The sequence below is a fragment of the Oryzias latipes genome, chromosome 11, assembly GCF_002234675.1.
Source record: "Oryzias latipes chromosome 11, ASM223467v1".
NCBI lineage: Eukaryota > Metazoa > Chordata > Actinopteri > Beloniformes > Adrianichthyidae > Oryzias > Oryzias latipes.
The window spans coordinates 3,619,488-3,638,547 of record NC_019869.2 but is presented as its reverse complement, the minus strand read 5'-3'; positions in this window follow the sequence as shown (position 1 = coordinate 3,638,547).

Below are 19,060 nucleotides of genomic sequence, written 5' to 3'. Positions count from 1 at the left end.
ACAGCCGCCGTCGCCATTTTGGCTAGGACTCCGTCACGCTTACCACGTGGTACAGACAAAACCAATCAGAATCGTCGACACAGCCGAAGCAACTAAAACGTCCCGTCATTGGTCCATGTGACGTAAACACACTGTGAGCAAGATGGCTGCGTCCGTGGAGCAGACAATACACAGGGAAATGTGGAAAATACAGTTAAAATTCACAGATTTCAAACACTTTTTCATCCCATTCTTTCCAAATTCGCATACATTTCATTCCATTCATTCTCATTCAAGCCATTTTCACCGCTGTTGTCAAGTCAAGTCCTCAGCGTCATGTTGTCTTGTCGTCAAAACAAAATTCACCGGTTTCCTCATTTCTTCTGTCCTTTCATTTTTATTGTGAATCTCTCTGTGGTTTCTCTACGTATTAAAAATAATTTGTGAAGGTTCGCCGCCTTCCTGGTTTTTCCGAAAATCCTAAAACGCGCAAAATTATTTCCTATAGTAACACTGTTTTTTCGTACGGGATTTTGTACAGGCTCAAACAGACGCAAAACCTACTAAATTTTAACGTAATCCAAATATCACACGCTCCCAATTTAGTGTTTATTCAATTTTTGACAGGCTGAACAGACACAAAACCTGCACAATTTCCTTAGATTCAATTTCATAAATTTCCTAAATCCAATCTGCTGTTTCAAGAGGGTGAACCACAAAACTTATACAGGTGCGCTATGCCGTCCACATACTTCACTTCCCCACAATTTGAGTTATTCACTAAAAGAATAACGTAATCAATATGCAGAATTTACGAACAGGTTCCTGCTTTACCTTTTGTTTGTGAGGCCTCGAGGGAAGTCAAGCACGTGGGGGGAAGCGTCACCGACTTTTCGCCGAAAGTCTCAGAAATCTCATCATAAACCACTATCGGTCCTCTTATCCGCGTTGCGATTCCGCGTTCCTTCCCTACCTTATGACATCAGGGTCCCCATAAGTGTTGGAAATAATAATCTGTTGCTTTGAGATTACTTTCCTTGTTGCATGTTCAATAAAGTCGAGAAGGAGAAAACCACGGGATTCGACCAGATTAAGTTTAACAAATTTATTCCCTAACAATATTTCTAAAAACAGAGTAGGCAAGGCAAGGCAAGGCAAGTTTATTTGTATAGCACAATTCGTACACAAAGTAATTCAAGGTGCTTCACAAAACAGAAAAGTGCATTAAAATCACAATACATCATAGAAATAATCAACATAAAATTTACTTTAAAAGAAAAGGAAGAAAAAAAAAAGATTTAAAAAGAAAGGAAGGAAAGAAAGGTGCAGATAGGACCTTTCAGTCATATACACGGCTAAACAGAAATGTTTTAAGTCTAGATTTGAACATGAACACAGAAGAGGCCTGTCTTACGCCTTCAGGGAGACTGTTCCAGATTTTAGCTGCAGAATATTGAAACGCTGATTCCCCTTGTTTAGTTCTGACTCTGGGAATCAACAGGAGGCCGGTCCCTGAGGTCCTCAGAGTACGAGATGGTTCATATGGCACTAACATGTCAGAGATGTACTTTGGTGCGTGGCCATGGAGAGACTTGTACACAAGCAGAGCTGCTTTGAAGTCTATTCTTTGAGGTACAGGGAGCCAGTGCAAAGACCTGAGCACAGGACTAATGTGATCATACTTCCTGGTTTTGGTCAGGACTCGAGCAGCAGCATTCTGGATGTACTGAAGCTGTTTTACAGCTCGTTTGGACAGGCCGGTGAGCAGGCCGTTACAGTAGTCTAACCTACTGGAGACAAATGCATGGATAAGTATCTCCAGGTCTCGCTTTGAGATTATGTTTTTGATTTTGGCAATGTTTTTCAGGTGGTAAAATGCCGCTGATGTTACTGACTTGATATGGCTGTTAAAGTTCAGGTCAGAGTCCATGATTACCCCTAGATTTCTGACTTGATTTGAGGGTTTAAGAGAGAGAGAATGAAGGTAGCTGCTGACAATTTCTCTTTGTTTCTGTGGGCCAAAAACAATAACTTCGGTCTTGTCTGAGTTTAGCTGGAGAAAGTTGTTCTGCATCCACGCACTGATCTGTTGGAGGCAGTGGTTGAGAGAATCCACTGGCCCATATTCACCTGTTGTCAGTGACACATAGATCTGAGTATCATCTGCATAGTTGTGATAAGATATGTTATTACTGCGTATTAACTGCCCTAGTGGCAGCATGTAGAGGTTGAACAGAAGGGGTCCCAGGATCGATCCCTGGGGCACACCACAATTCAAGCCCATGTAGTCTGAGACACAACTCCCAATTTCAACAAAATATTTCCTGTCTTCCAGATAAGACTTGAGCCAACTTAGGGCAGATCCAGAGATGCCAACCCAGTCTTGGAGTCTGTGCAAAAGGATCCCATGATCAACAGTATCAAAGGCAGCGCTCAGGTCTAGCAGGATTAAGACAGAGACTTTGCCATCATCAGTGTTCAGGCGGATGTCGTTGGTTACCTTGATAAGAGCAGTTTCTGTGCTATGATGGGGTCTAAAACCTGACTGGAAAACATCAAACGAATTGTTTAATAAGAGAAAGTCAGTGAGCTGTTGGTAGACAACTTTTTCAAGGACTTTTCCTAAAAATGGCAGATTAGAGATAGGTCTGTAATTATTCAGTACAGTGGGATCAAGACCGCTCTTTTTCAGGAGGGGTTTAATGACTGCAGTTTTTAAGGCCTCTGGAAATATTCCAGATTGAAGAGACATGTTAACTATTTGAGTAATTGATGGCAACACACTGTTCAAGACAGACTTTAGAAATCTAGTGGGTAACACATCAAGGCAGCATGTAGACGAGCTCAGACGGGTGATGGTCTCTTGGACAGTTTGGTCAGTGACAGGTATAAAGTGAGTCAGCTTAGAGTGAGTAGGTGGCCGTTCGATAGTTATATGTGTTGTGGAGTTGATGGCTTTTTTAATGCCCTGAACCTTGTCATTGAAAAATACAGCAAACTCATTACATTTAGGTGTACAAACCAATTCTATTGGTAGCTGGGTTGGGGGGTTAGTTAATCTGTTAACTGTTGTGAACAGGATACGAGAGTTGCTGCTGCAACTTCCAATTATTTCAGAGAAGTACCTTTCCCTTGTTCTGCATAAGATCTGGTTATAAGCGTACAACTCCGCCTTATATATTCCATAATGAACCTGGAGTTTTGACTTGCGCCACTTTCGCTCGGCTCTGCGGCACTGTTGTTTCTGTGCCCTGACTAGATCATCATTCCTCCAGGGAGCTTTCTGTCTATGTTTTCTCAATTTAACCTTCATAGGGGCAATGGCATCCAGAACATTCAAGATGCTAGAAGTAACAGAATTCAGCATTTCATCAACATTGGCACCAGAGACGTTTTCAGGGTTTATCATTTCTACAAACTGTGCCCTAGTGCTCTCATTTATTTGTCTCCTTTGGACAACTGCAGGGCCAGGCGGTGGTTTGGGAGCAACAGACAGGTCAAAGAATACACAGAAATGATCAGAGAGGGCGACATCAACCACACTGACATTGTAAATAGTAACCCCCCTTGTGATGAGCAGGTCCAGAGTGTGCCCTCTGCTGTGGGTGGGGCAACTCACATGCTGAATTAGACCAAAGGTTTCAAGGACAGCATTGAGCTCTTTTGCATTTCTGTCATTGACATTATCAACATGAACATTAAAATCACCTGTAATGACTAGACCATCAAAGTCTGTGCACACAACTGAGAGCATTTCAGTGAAATCATCAATAAAACTTTGGCTGTGCTGAGGAGGTTTGTACATGACTATGCAGAGTAAGGGAGGAGTTTGTTTTAACTCAATCTTAAAGGACACATACTCAAATGATGAAAACACACCAAATGATAGTCTGCGGGTTGCAATATTATCTCTAAACAGTGCAGAAACGCCTCCACCCTTTTTATTTTCTCGTATTTCCGATTCATGTTTGTAGTTGGGGGGAGTTGATTCGACTAGAACTATGTTTCCTGTGTTTTTGTCAAGCCATGTTTCAGTTAAAAACATAAAATCAAGATTAAAAGAAGAGATAAGATTATTGATTAAAAATGATTTGTTGCATAAAGATCTGACATTGAGTGCAGCAAGTTTGAGATTAGTTTCCTTGGGACTGGTCAAAACCTTCTTGCAAGGGATGTGAACTAGATTTCTTTGATTGGACAGTCTAACTGCCCTTTTTTGCATTCTACTTGGTGCAACTACAGGTATATCACCAGAAGGAAGCTGTTCATCACAGGGCCCCAGTTTGACATAACCTTTCCTAGGACACTGGGGGCCCGTTTCATCCTAGCTCCGGGGAATAGCACGTCTAGAGGCGCGCAGGAGAGGTTGAGTTGAGGGTAGTTTGGGTGATGGACCGGGAGGAGTGGGAGCTGGACGGGATTTGGGTGAACGACGGAGGGGGCGTGTTGGAGGGGGTTTGGATGAAGGCCGTGTTGGAGGGACTTTGGGTGAAGGATGAGGAGGGGGCGCTGGAGGGGTAGGAGAGCTCCTGTGTGGTGTGAGGCTCACAGGTGTTAGGGGAGCCATCTTAATTCCTGACTTGATGAGGCTATCAAAATGGCTAGGTAGGGCCATGGGTGAAAGTGGGGGGGACGAAAAGGAAAGTGAGTCTTCACTGGGAGTAGACGTAGCAGGGGGCGCCCACAGCTGGTCAGATGGTGGAATTTCTGGGGCCAAATCTGGTGGTTGTTGTTGTGGTTCTGCAGCTGGGTCCTTAGCTGGCGGTAGTTGTTGTGGTGCTGGTGCAGGTGAGTCCTTAGATGGAGGTGGTTGTGGTGCTGCCGGATCCAAGTCATTGACCGGTGTTGGTGGAGGTAGTTGTTGTTGCCGTTGTGCTGTGGTTCCTGGGACACTGGCTCGGTCCTTCCTTACTGCCTTTTCAGGGCCTTGGCCTCTATGCCCCAGAGCGTGGAGGAGGTTCTTCACTAACTCTCTTGCTCCACCTCTGTTCAGGTGTGGGCCTCTTCCCATGAAAAGGTCCTTTCGCTTCCAGAATGTATTGAAGTTCTCAATGTAATGCAATCCTCTGGAAGCACACTCTCTGGAGAGCCAATTGTTCAGCTGAAACAGACGGCTGAACTTGAGTGACACCCCATCGATGTTAGGAAGAGGTCCGCTGATGAATGCTTCAACCTCTACTTTGTCAATCTCTTCAAATAACTTGATGAAGTCTTTTTTCAAACGTTCGGACTGTTCTTTTCTGATATCGACAGCACCTACATGGATGATTAGCACCTACATGGATGATTAAGCACCTACATGGATGATTAGTAAAACAAAATAAAACAGATCATCTGGGTCCCCAAAGTTTCAGAGCTTGCACAGCGAATTACAAACGTCTTAACGTGTCAGCCTGTTGGGAACAGCGAAAGTTCCTCCGTCCAGCTGTTTTAACACCTCGGTTTCAGCCTCCTCCTTCGTAACACAGCATGGCGTCCAGACTCCTCCTCTGGACGCTCGGATTGGCTGGCAGGGAGCCTGCCTACTTCTGTCAGTCCATATTAGGAGTCAGCATCCGTTTCCCGCGTCTGAAGTCACCTCCCAGACTGACATGGTCCCGCAACCAAATGGCTCCCTAGGTGGTCCCCCACATGTGGCCGGATTTACCTAGCATATAGTAGACAATACACCTTTGTTCCCTGCACGGGAGCAGATGCCTGTGGCGGTTCCCAAAGTTGGAGTCAGTCCATGAGATGATTGATTTATGATCCAAGTCAGACCTACAACCAAATGGCCTCAAAAGATCAAAGACCGTTTTCTCCTGAAGGGATGAGTTCGAAGCTCCAGCATCACAACCTCTTTACATATGCAATGTTCAGGAAGCCCCTTTGAAATTTAAAGTATGGGAACCTCACACAGTAAACCTGTAAGAAAACCTTCAATGAAATAAAGATAAGATAAAAGCCTAGGAGAAAATGAGGACCACAAAAAATAAATTCCTTCATGTGGAAAGATCAACCTGTCACAGCTACCATTTATTAGCCAAACAGTTAAAAAAACAGGATTGTTTCAAAAGCATTAGTATAAATGCCACTTTAACAGCCTGGTGGGAATTTCTCAAAATATCAAAATCATCAATTCAACCGTGCAAAATGACACCCATCTGGAACAACCCGGACATCCTTATTAACAAAAAAACGATACACTTCCCAGCTTGGCAAGCAGGGGGCATAAAACAACTAGAGCACGTACTTATTGATAGAAGATTCATAACTCCCCAGGAATTTCAAGACAAACATGGAATAAATAACTTCTTGGAATATCAGCAACTTAAATCAAGTATTACTAAAAAGTATAAATTTAAAGACGACGATTTAAAGCTACCAGATGTAGTTACCACTCTGATTAATTTTTCAATGAATAGAACTCTCTCCAAAATATACAAACTTTTATGTAATTTAGATAACAATATTGCCCTTCCAACAAAAAAATGGGATGCAGATTTGAGCATCAGCACAGATGAAAGCTTCTGGTCAGAACTCTGTCTAAACACCTTTAAACTGACAAAAAGTCCAAATCTGCAGCTAATCCATCTCAAAACTCTTCACAGAATTTGAACACTGGACAGAGGATGTTCAAGATGGGTCTCAGTAACTCAGACATTTGCAAGCACTGTGATAATAATCTACCCGACAGCTACATGCACGCACTGTGGTTCTGCACTCCTGTCCAGGCTCTCTGGCAGCAGGTATGTGCCGATCTATCAGTCTGGCTTAAGGTTTCAATCACGGCCTCACCGTCACATGAGTGCCATCAATATAGAAGAAGGATTAGCATCTATCATTTTCACAACTCTTTGTATTGCCAAAAAAACTATTTTAATAAATTGGAAAAACAAGAAAAATATAAACATAAGTCAACACAGAAATCTGCTGTTTGATCATATCAGCTTGGAAAAAATGTCAGCCCAAAGCTCAAGTAACTTTGAAAGAATTCAGTCTCTCTGGTCTCCTGTGGTTGACTCCATGACTTAGGGGGTGGGGGGCTTGGTCGTCGCTGCTCATGGCCTTCTGCCGTGGTTTGGGGTGGGGTCGGGGCCTCCGGTGCCTGGCGGGGGCGGTGGGGGCCCCGTTGGTCGGGGGGTCGGGTCCGGTGCCTGGATGGGGCGGGCTGGGGCGCTGCGTGGTCCTCTGGGCTTGGGTGTGGGGGTGCGTGGTGGGGGGGTGGTCCCTTTGCCTGCGCTGGGGGGGGTTGGCGGGGGGCCCTGCTCGGGGAGGGGGGCCCAGCGGCGCCGGATGGGCTGCCCATTTGCACCTGGGGCCGGGATCGGCCCTTCCCTGGCTCTGGGACGGGATGGGGCAACCCTCTCGGGGCCCCCGGTCGCTCTGGGTGTCATCCGCTTCGGCTGCGGGGTCTGGGGTGGGGTGGGGTGGGGTGGGGGGCTTGTCGGCCCTGTGTTCTGGGGGGGAGGGGGGGCCCATTATTGGTACGGGTCGGGGGGGCTAACGGGTCAGGGTCTCCGCTGAGGCAATCAGTGGCTGCCTCGGCCGGTTGGCCTCCTCGGCCCCGTCAAGGCCTGACCAGAGCTCCTCTAGGGCCGGCGTCTGGGGGTGGTGGCCTGGGCTTGCTCCGGGGGGGGCGACGCTTTCTGGCTCCTCTCTCTCTGTGTGGGGTGGGTGGTGCCGGGCCTGGGGTGTCGGCGCCTCCGGGGGTGGGGCCCCTGGGCTGGGGGGGGGGGGGGGGGGGGGGGGGGGCTGGGGGACAGCTGATTGACCACCGGGGGACAGTCTACAGGCTGTCCCCAACTTACCCCCTTCCTCATATAACCTCATATTAGGGTGAGGGGGTGGGGGGTCTAGCCTGCGATGCGCCTTGGGGGGGGGGCTACTTGGCAGTGGCCTCCCTCCTATGGTTGCCGTATGGAGTGGGCCCCCCCTCTTTCGGTTTTATTTGCACCTTAGACATGTAGGGTCCTTGGTAGGGGGGGTGCTTGGACATCACTGCAAGCAAGCAGCAGATGTCCTCCTGGCACCCTACCCGCCAATTTTAACCGCACCTTAGACATTTAGGGCCCCTTGGTGGGGAGGGTGAGGGGACATCACTGTGAGTAATCAGGAGATGTCCCCTTAGTGCCCTACTCGCCAATTTTAACTGCACCCCCCTTAGTACACACACCCCTCCCCCTTCAATATATACATTCCAACATAAACACACACACATGCACACACACACACCCTCTCAAACACACATACACGCACACACATTTTGCAAGGAATGTGGGACCTGGGTCCATCTGTCCCCTACCCCTTCCCTGGTGGGGGGTGCGGGCCCCTTGGCGATGGCGGCCGTGTCCCTTGGGTGCCAGCTCCCTGGGCCCGGCGGTGCTCTCTCCGCACGGTGGGGGGGTTCATATTACACCTGAGCCGGGGTGTTCGTGTCCCTGGGGGGTGGGTCCTGGTCCTTGCCCCTGAGCGCTGGGCCCCGCCAAACTTCCAACATGGCCGAGCCTGGTCGGGCCATATTTATAACACCCCTTGTGGGCCACCCTTTTTTCCCCGGGGTTCCCCCCTCCTGGGCGGGGGCGGCGGGCCCCTGCCTTGCTCCTCCCTGGACCAACCGTGGGCCGGGTGGGTGGCTGCCTGGAGTGCGGAGCGGGTCTCCCTTGGGGGGTCCTGGCTCGTACCTGGGGTTGGGGCGGGGGGATGCCCGGAACTCCTGGGTGGTGGTGGGGTGCTCTTCTGGGGCTGTGGGCGTCCTTCTCCGGTGGGGCCCTGCGTTGGGCTCTTCCAGCGCGGCGGGGGGGCTGCTTTCCTGGCTGGGCTGGGGCGGCGCTCTCTTTCCCTCCGCGCCTCCCTGCTCTCTGGCTCTGGGGGCCTCGCGGCGGTCCTGCCGGCCCTGGCCTGGGTGGCGGTCTTGGTCGCCCGGGGGGCGGTTGTTCCCTGCCTGTTCCCGTGTGGCGTTGGGGGAATTCCGGCTGCCGCTGATGCTGCGGCGGGGGTCTGGGTGTGGGGGTGGCTGGGCGCTCCTCCTCCTTCTTTTCACATTCCACCATCCATTTTAGAAGAACATAAACACTCACCTGAGCACAGGTGTTAGCTCACCTTTGCACTTATAGTTTGCATGATTGAATGAATGAAAGATTTCACACTAGTTGGTTTAAAGGCATATGCGTTCGTGAACACTATCTGTTTTGTGTACATGTTGACATGTGAACATTTCTTGCAGCTAGCAGGTGTGTTGATAATATTTGAGTGTGTGTGAACAGGCCCCGCCCTTTTTGTACTACATTTGAACTGTACTGTAACGATAAACAACCAGTAAACCTGTCTGCCCTATGCTGCTTCATGGTCTTACCCCCCCCCCCCCCCCCCCTCTGACATCCCTCCCTCTTCTTCCCTTCTTTCCTTTTCCGTCCGGTCCAACACCAAAGATTTTCAATCATGGTTGAAATGAATAAAGTTTGGCCTCAATTACAAAAGGGGTTTGTTCAGTCATACCTTTGGTTTGTCTGAAGATTAATAACCCCTCTTGTTAAAGTAAAATATGTCCAACACAAGAGGCCCTCAGCTCTCATCTGCCTGCCTAGCTGTTGGACAGGACAAGTAAAAAAAAAAATAAAAAAATAAAAATAAAAAAAACAAGTGATAATGCACACTTTGTCGGCTATTAACCCTTGCATATCTGGTGGACTTTTCACAGCAATTAAGGAGTCTTGGTATGATGGCATTGTCATAAGCCATCATGCTGCTGTATCAATGGAACTCTATCTAGATTCATTCATTTACAAATGTAATCAGTGGAAATTTAAAAAATATATATTTTAGAATGACTTACCTTGAATTGAACCGTGACCGAGCTGATGCTTGTGCTCCATGGGAGGCATTTGAAGAAGACATTGGAGGAGAAATGATCAGCTTCACAAAATCCCAAAAAAAAAAAGAAAACAAATGGAAATAGAAACAGTTGAGCAACAAATTAGACTGCTGGAACAAGAATTATACGGTAATTATAGTCAGGATAAGGCCAAAGAACTACAAATTCTAAGAGTCAAATACAAGGAATTGTCCACGAACAAAGATGCGAAAAATGTAATGTAGCTAAAACAATCTTACTGTGATCAAGGAAAAAAGGGGAGAATTAATCGCTTGGTGAATCAGGAAACAACAATGTTACAGACCCGTCAACAGCATCAAAACATCTGGAGGTGACATAAGTACAAATCCAGCAAAGATTCATCACACATTTAGGAACTTTTCTGTGCTACTATATGCATCTGAATGTTCCAATAGTCATTGGCAAAATCAAAACTCCTTTCTAAATAAGTTGAAACTCCAAATGTTATCCAAAAAAAAACAGGAATGTAATTTAACTACAAAGAAATTTCAGAGGTGATCTAAAACATGCAGAGTGGTAAGGCACCAGGGCCAGATGGCCCCCCATGGAAGGAACTCCATGGGGGGCCATACCACAATGGAACATCCAGTTACAGTGAGTGGAACTGGATTTTTTGGTCACACAATTGGAAGGAATGTTCCATTGTGGTAGATTCTGTGTGTTAGATAAATATCCTCAACACTTTGTTGTAATGCAGAAACAATCATTGCTCATCGACTTTTACAAGCAAGAGGAATTATTGGAAAGTTGTGGAGGAATATGGACACACCCTCAACGGCAATGTGGATGAAAGAATTGATGACATGTCTCCCTTTGGAGAGATTGACACATAATGTTAAAAAAAGAACAAACCTTTAAACTCTTGTGAAATCGTCATATACGTTTTTTCCAAAACCCACCCATTGCTAAACAATGACTTAAATGTTTGTGTAAGGACATCACACTGCTGATTTATGTGTTGTTGTTGTTTTGGCTCTGTCCTGGGCTGCACACTTGAGTCCATCGAGGAGGTGGCGGACAGGAGGATGTTAGCCAAGCTGACATCCATCATGGATAACCCCTCCCACCCCCTGCACCAAACTGTAGAGGCGCTGACCAGCTCCTTCAGCACAAGACTGTTGCACCCTCAGTGTAAGAAATGGTAAATGGTAAATGGCGTATACTTATATAGCGCTTTCTACCTTCTTACGAAGGCCCAAAGCGCTTTACAGTCACAGTCCCATTCACCCATGCACACACACATTCACACACTGATGGCGGCTCCGCTGCCAAACACTGGCGCCAACCTCCCACCAGAGGCAAGGTGGGGTTCAGTGTCTTGCCCAAGGACACTTCGGCACATGGGCGTGAAAGGCGGGAATCGAACCTGCAATCTTACGATCATGAGTCGACCGCCCTACCACTGCACCACGGCCGCCCGAGGTGCAGTGGTGCGCTACCGCAGGTCATTCCTCCCCACAGCCATCAGACTATACAACACCGTGTCAAAGTGACACTCCACGGTCCCAGGGTGTTTTTTCATTCACTCATTTATTTATTTTCTTTTGTTGTAGTTGTTGTTGTTTTTCAATTTTAAATTGTTTTTTTCATTCCTGAACAGTTGTTTGTTTTTGTTTTTGGTGTGAACTTCATTAGTTATTTCTGTATTTTGAAAAAAATTTGTAATGTTTTTTTACAGTTTTGCAGACCGCATGTTTTTTACACTTTTGCAGCTGTATTTATTTGATATTTAATATTTATTTCTTTATTTAATAAGAATCGCATTTTTGATAATAATTTTTCATAATAATTTTAGTAAAAAAAAATTTTATTATTTAATATAAATGTAATTTGTGATGTCCTTTATTGATGTTATAATATATAGATTATTTTTGAATGTCGTGTTGCTGCCACAGCAACACGACATTCTATCTATCTATCTATCTATCTATCTATCTATCTATCTATCTATCTATCTATCTATCTATCTATCTATCTATCTGTCTGTCTGTCTGTCTGTCTGTCTGTCTGTCTGTCTATCTATCTATCTATCTATCTATCTATCTATCTATCTATCTATCTATCTATCTATCTATCTATCTATCTATCTATCTATCTATCTATCTATCTATCTATCTATCTATCTATCTATCTATCTATCTATCTCCATCATCATGGCGAGGCTTCGTAAACGAAGATTATGAAGAGGGTTGTCCACGTCTTCTACAAGCTCGCTCGTGGCTGAGCAATCCAATATGGGAAAGGCAGATCCTGCAGCAGAGGCTGCAGGTGAAAGTCTGTTCTGGATTCGGTGCAGTCGTGAGGCCGGCTATTCTCATTTGCCGTTTGTCTTTTAGCCTAGTCCGTCGCTTGTCTTCAAAAGAGGAGACAGCGTCTTTGATGTACTGGCGCCAGGTGTCACGGTCTTTTGCCAAAGTAGACCACTGACGATGGTTGATGTTACAAGCACCAAGGGATTTCTTAAGAGAGTCTTTGTATCTCTTTTTTGGTGCCCCTCTATCTCGCTGGCCTGATGCAAGTTCGCCATACATATCTATCTATCTAACTGTCTGTCTGTCTGTCTGTCTGTCTGTCTGTCTGTCTGTCTGTCTGTCTGTCTGTCTGTCTGTCTGTCTGTCTGTCTGTCTGTCTGTCTGTCTATCTATCTATCTATCTATCTATCTATCTATCTATCTATCTATCTATCTAACTGTCTGTCTGTCTGTCTGTCTGTCTGTCTGTCTGTCTGTCTGTCTATCTATCTATCTATCTATCTATCTATCTATCTATCTATCTATCTATCTATCTATCTATCTATCTATCAAATCAAATCAAATCAAATCAACCTTTATTTATATAGCACTTTTTCGACAACAGATGTCACTCAAAGTGCTGTGCATAAAATACAATAAAATTTAAAAACAAGATGACAAGACAAACCGTGCGACAACCCCCCCCCCCCCCCCCCCCCCCCCCCCGCAAAAACACACCCACACCCACACACACACACATCAATAAATAAATAAATAAAAAAGTGATAGAATGATAGAATGTGGAGACCTGGCTTTGTCCAGAGGTGGGAAAACGATAGTTTGGGGACATGTCCACACCAGCGACCCCCCAACCCAAGTTCACGGAGAACACTACCACAGAACCCCCCAGATCCGATCAAAAGAGTCAGACCCAGGAGATCCCACTGCAGCGACCCCGCTCACTGAGAAGGGTCAGTCACCGATGTGGAGGATCCCTCAGAGGAAAACACTGGAGTGTAATAAAATGTACATAAACATGGACAAAAAACAAATAATTACATAAACCCTAATAGGCATATGAAATAGTAAGAGCGTCTTAAAAATTAATAGAATAAATAAATAAATGTATTTACATACACATATAAAACTAGTTAAAAGAAAAATAAATTAATTAAAATATTTAAAAATAATAATAATAATAAATTAGAAAAAACAATACTAATAATAAAAAATAAATCTATCTATCTATCTATCTATCTATCTATCTATCTATCTATCTATCTATCTATCTATCTATCTATCTATCTATCTAATGTATTTTATTTTTAATCATCGTGTGTGTATTTATGTATATTTTTATAGTACTTTTAATGCCAGATTTGAAATTGTTTCTATAAACACGGTCATTGAACTGACAGAGACAGAAAGGAAAGAAAAACTTCATCAAATCTGCTTCTGTGTTTCCGGCCGGACGCTTAACAAACATGTAGGACATATTTATCACCACCAGAGGGCGCCAACAATCAATTAAGACAATTCAGTGGAAGTTAGACTTTCCCTCAGGTTGCAGTTCAAGGTGTTTGGATTCAGATCAGGATCAGTTTAAACTGAATTGATTCTGCACTTTTTTTTAATGGAACATTTGCAGAATGCAACACAAAAATACAATATTTATAAAAATGCAACATAAGAATAAAACAGCTCAGAATACAGACATCCCTGAATAACATGCAAAGCCCAGACACTACGGCATCAAACACTACTGCCATTCTGCTGAGCATCTATTCTTTGAATGCCTTCTGGGACGATATGCATTATTGGCTATTCCCCAAGATTCCATGTTTAGCAGACTTTCTATGAAGGACATCATTTTTGGGGTTTATTATAGAAAACAAAAACACAGAAATCTTTTGAATTGTTATGACTATACTGGGGAAATTCTATAGACACACATTCCTTAAAATAAATTGCTTTTATTTTTCATCTGTAAACTTCATGGAAAAGAAACTTACTGTGAAACTCCAAAGTATGTAAAATGACAGCTTTTTGATGAGTTATTGATCATTATGATACCCATTTATCCCCCTTCGTTTGTTTTAATCTTATTTTATTTAAGTTGGTGTTATTGTTTACTCTTTTACTTATATAACCTTGGAAAAAAAATGTATATATATATATATATATATATATGTATACATATATTTTGCATTTTTACTTCTAGGAAAAAAAATATATTATATATATATATAACATCGTTTTTTCCTAGAAGTAATTATTATATAATGAACTGCGATCTATTACTTTAGGGAAGTTGTGTTCAGTTTTTTCCATCTCTTCAGTTGGACTCTAACAGGAAATAGTTTCCAATGAAATGTGCTGTTAACAGTTTGGTCATTTCTAGATCCATTCCTTCTGTTTCTAATAAAGACGGCTGCAAATAGCAGCAGCAGCTCAGTTCATCTGCAGCTTCCTGCCAACAAGCTTGCTGCTTCAATTCCATTCTGTGACCTGCTTGTGGTGACATTTGCATGCCTCATAGGTCTTTGCTGGACATATGGAGGGAAGATCTACATTTCTCATGGAGAACATGCAGAACAAAGACTGTTGCATGCTCTGGAACTTGGCTATTCAGTGCTGCCTGGTCTTTGAGTTGAAATACCTTCAAGTTGCAGCATTTAAAGCAGGGGGGTCATTATCCAGGCCTGGAGGGCCGGTGTCCAACATGTTTTCCAACCAACCTGCTGTTGAAGCTCCTTATTGGATAAACACACCTGATCCAGGTCATCAGCGGCAGATGAGGCAGGATTTCTGGAAAACCAGCAGGAGGCCGGCCCTCCAGGCCTGGAGTTTAACTAAAGAAACATCAATCTGGAATGAAAGCTCTGGATTGGGCCCTCTTGTGGTTGCATACAATAGGTCCCCACTAATAAGTGATTTACAAACTATATAGCAGCAGTTCTTTCAAACCAGTGTTAATATTTCCCTGGTAGCTGGTGTTAAACTTGAGACCAGGAGTTGGTTCTCCTGGTTCTGGGTACATCTTTACCCGTCTGTTTTGGTGAAGAACCACCAGAAGACTTGCATGTGTCCAGCCTGCAGGAGATGAAGGCAGAAATCAGCTTCACTAAATCCTATCTAGATTTCAGATCCAAGTCTCACTGCTTTAATCATAGTTGGGGTTTGGATCTCCCTTTAAACTCAGGTCTGAGTCTTTTTGTTCTCATCTTGGTTGAGCAATACTGCCCACAAGTGAGCAGTGTTTAGAACTACATGCTTGATCCTCTTCAGTCTTGGTTGAACTTCTGAGAGCATCTTAGAAATGGAAGGTATCAAGTTTCTTGACATCATCCAGCTGTTTAGATTGGACCATCTGACGATACAGCATGAAAACAGCTGTTTGACTGTTTTCTATTGTTTTAGTGACAAAGCATTCATGCTAACAATTCTTTTCAAGTCTCAAGTGTCTGGGAACTAGAAAGGAAATTAAACATGAGGAACAAAATATCAATCAAATTAACCCTTGTGCTATCCTATGGGGTCCACATGACCCGATCCTTACATTGGCGTGTTCTCCCTACCATGACAAAGGTGGATAAAGGTGGAAAGATTTCATGTAATCCATGGACACCAGTGAAGATCACAAATCATTGAAGAAAAAGGTTCAGTGCACTGTCTTGTGGGTCAAGATGACCCAACTCCCAATGTTAAAGTGCCTAGGATAGCACAAGGGTTAGGCCAAAGATTCCAACCTGAACATCCAGAGACAACTTGACCTTGTCACTGTTATCAGCTGTAGAAGGATATGGACCTTAATCTAATGTCTGCAGACCTAACATCGAAGAGAACTATAAACTCTGTGTAACCCTTGTGCTATCCTAGGCACTTTAACATTGGGAGTTGGGTCATCTAGACCCACTAGACAGAGCGCTGAACCTTTTTCTTCAATGATTTGTGATCTTCACTGGTGTCCATGGATTACATCAAATCTTTCCACTTTTATCCACCTTTGTCATGGTAGGGAGAACACATCAATGTAAGGGTGGGGTCATCTAGGATAGCACAAGGGTTAAACCAGAAGAATGGCTGTCATTCAGCAGAAGAAGAAATACCAAGCTTGGTCATTCGACAGATTAAGGACCCTTTTTATTTTTCCTTACAGCATTACTTTTTTATAAAAAATAAAATTAAAAAATACAAAAAAAACAATAAAACAAATGATTAATCAATTATTGAAAATGGTTAAATTGATTGACTTTTAATGATACTACTTCACTTGCTCCAAAAAATTGATAAGTTGATTTATGAATTTTCCTAATGTAACATGATTTTGCACATATTTTTAACTTTTGATACTTGATCAAGTTTTTGCTATGAAAATTTCTGAAACAGGGTTATGTCTATTTCACTGATACAGTATTATTTTTTAAATAATTTAAGTAATTTTCTTTGTCATGTGCTTAATTGATACTTAATGATTCTTAATACTGTCTGATAAAATCTAGGAACCGGATAATGATAAATCATGTAATAAAATGGTTATGATTGGGCGGCCGTGGTGCAGCGGTAGGGCGGTCGACCCATGATCATAAGATTGCAGGTACGATTCCCGCCTTGCACGCCCATGAGTCGAAGTGTCCTTGGTCAAGACACTGAACCCCACCTTGCCTCTGGTGGTAGGCAGGCGCCTGTGTTTGGCAGCGGAGCCGCCATCAGTGTATGAATGTGTGTGTGAATGTGTGTGTGACTGGGTGAATGGGTCTGTGACTGTAAAGCACTTTGTGCTTGTAGGAAGAAAGGCGCTATACAAGTATACGCCATTTACCATTTACCATTGTGTATATGATTGTGTAATGATTATATAAATTCGCTTCCTTCCACTCCCTTTCAAGCAATATTTATTATTATGTCTAATTATCCTAAGTTTGTAGTTATTGTATGAATGTATAACTGATGCAGTGACGTGCAGTCAGGAGAGGCCATTATCCAGGCCTGGAGGGCCACAGCCTCACCTGTCATTATGGGAAGAAAAGAGAAACAATGAATTCAATTATTATATTTAATCAGTAATTTGTGCTTTGCAGTCATTTTCCATTTAAATGTACCATTTTTGGGTGTTTTTTCTTTCTGAATTTCCACATTTGCCGTTCAGATACTAAAAAGTGACGTGCGATGAGGCACCAGCCCGCTGAGCCTCACCTTGGATTGCGCAATACCTATGCAGTCAGACGGTACTGCTGTCTCTCTGTATGTCGGTTCAATCACTTGTACTATATGAGCTGAGTTTACATAATTTAGCAGATGTATATAATGTACAGTGTTTGTTTTTATAAATAACTGTATGTGAGGGACGTGTTTCTTGTGCTGAGCGCTAAACGCCGGCAAAAAAGCCGCTGGGTGAGGCCAGCAGTTCTCGTGCCTCATGTTAGGGGGCGCCAGTGAGCCCTGAGATTATGACGCTAAAAAATAATAGAAGAAGTGATAGCAAGCGGCAAGTCATTTTCTTCAGAAGGAGCGGCGTATGGACTTTATTTACAAGTAAAGGTAAGACGATAATACCGTTTGTTTGTTTTTCTATGCTGCAGTTTGTATATGAAAAAAAACACGTTGAAATGATATTTTAAACAAAACACGTTAACTGTTGTCAATTAAATGGTGAATAAGTTACTCAGTATGGTTCATATGTTTGTAAATCTGACTGATGACGTCAGTGCCTCACCAGCCATTAACCTCACCGCACGTCACTGAACTGATGATTGTATTGTTTTGTGTATGTGAGCACTTCTGGCGCCCTCTGCTGGTAGAAGAACAGCACAGGTGACAGGTGTCTTCTGAAGCAGTGGGATCCAATTTCAATCGCCCAATCTGGCAACACTGGACTGGAAGGTGAGGTGAGGTGCACACCAAGGGCTATGAACTCCTCACCCTCTACACCCACAGTTCCACCACTACCCATTACAGAAACACTCTGATTAACTTTGCAGTTGACGCCTCGGTGGTTGGACTCATTTCTGAGGGGGATTAGTCTCTTTATTGGGAAGAAATGGAACAGCTCTGGGTCTGGTGTGGAAAATATTGGAAACTATCACGACCAAAGATCGGGAGGTAAAAGAGACGGGCGGCCATTGTATGGAGAGGTGTGACCCTGCATGAGTTTCTGGGTGTGGCCATCAAGCAGGACCTGCTGTTTCAGCAGCATTGCTCTGGTGGAGAAGGTCCAGTTAAGAAAATGATTTCTCAGACTTTGAAAGAAGAAAAATCTCCTGAGTGAAAAACTGCTGGTTCTCCTTCTGCTGAGAACATTTTCGGTCCCTGGTTCTCCTTCTGCTCAGCTTTGAACAGAAAAGCACTTCAGAAGGTCACCATAAACTCCCGGAAAAATCATTCACCAACCTTTACCGCACCTAAAAAGAATAAATTAGTTCCCTCTGTTTAAAAAACGTAGAAAAGTCATTTTGAAAGATTGACCTTGACCTTTGAACTGCCTCCTTCAGGCAGACAATACAGAGCAGTGACGACAAATAAAAAAAAAAACAAAAAAACATCAACGTTGCTCAAATCCATGTGCCTTTCATTTTTGCCTTTTGTAAAAATTCTCATATAGCCCAAAAAAGTCTAGAAATGATGCAGTGGAGTCTTTTGGTGGGGGCAGTGTGATAATGTGGGATAGGATTGCTCTCACTGGGAAAACAAAGTATGCCATAAGCTTTCTCAACACAAAGAAAAGTTTTAACAACTGGTGGCTTCCATAAGGTCTGGAGCTCCATTCATGTGACACTCTCCCACAATAGGAAATGGTGGAGGTGTTTTCTAATCCCACTGCCATCTGATGGCTTAATTTTTCACTTTATAGAAGAAGTGAAGTCACTGATATTACGTGTTTATTATTATATGGCCAGAGGTCAGAAATCTTTACATTGAAACAAAAACTGTAGTTCTCTGTAAAGCCAGTAGGTGGCAGCAACATTTCACGGACAAT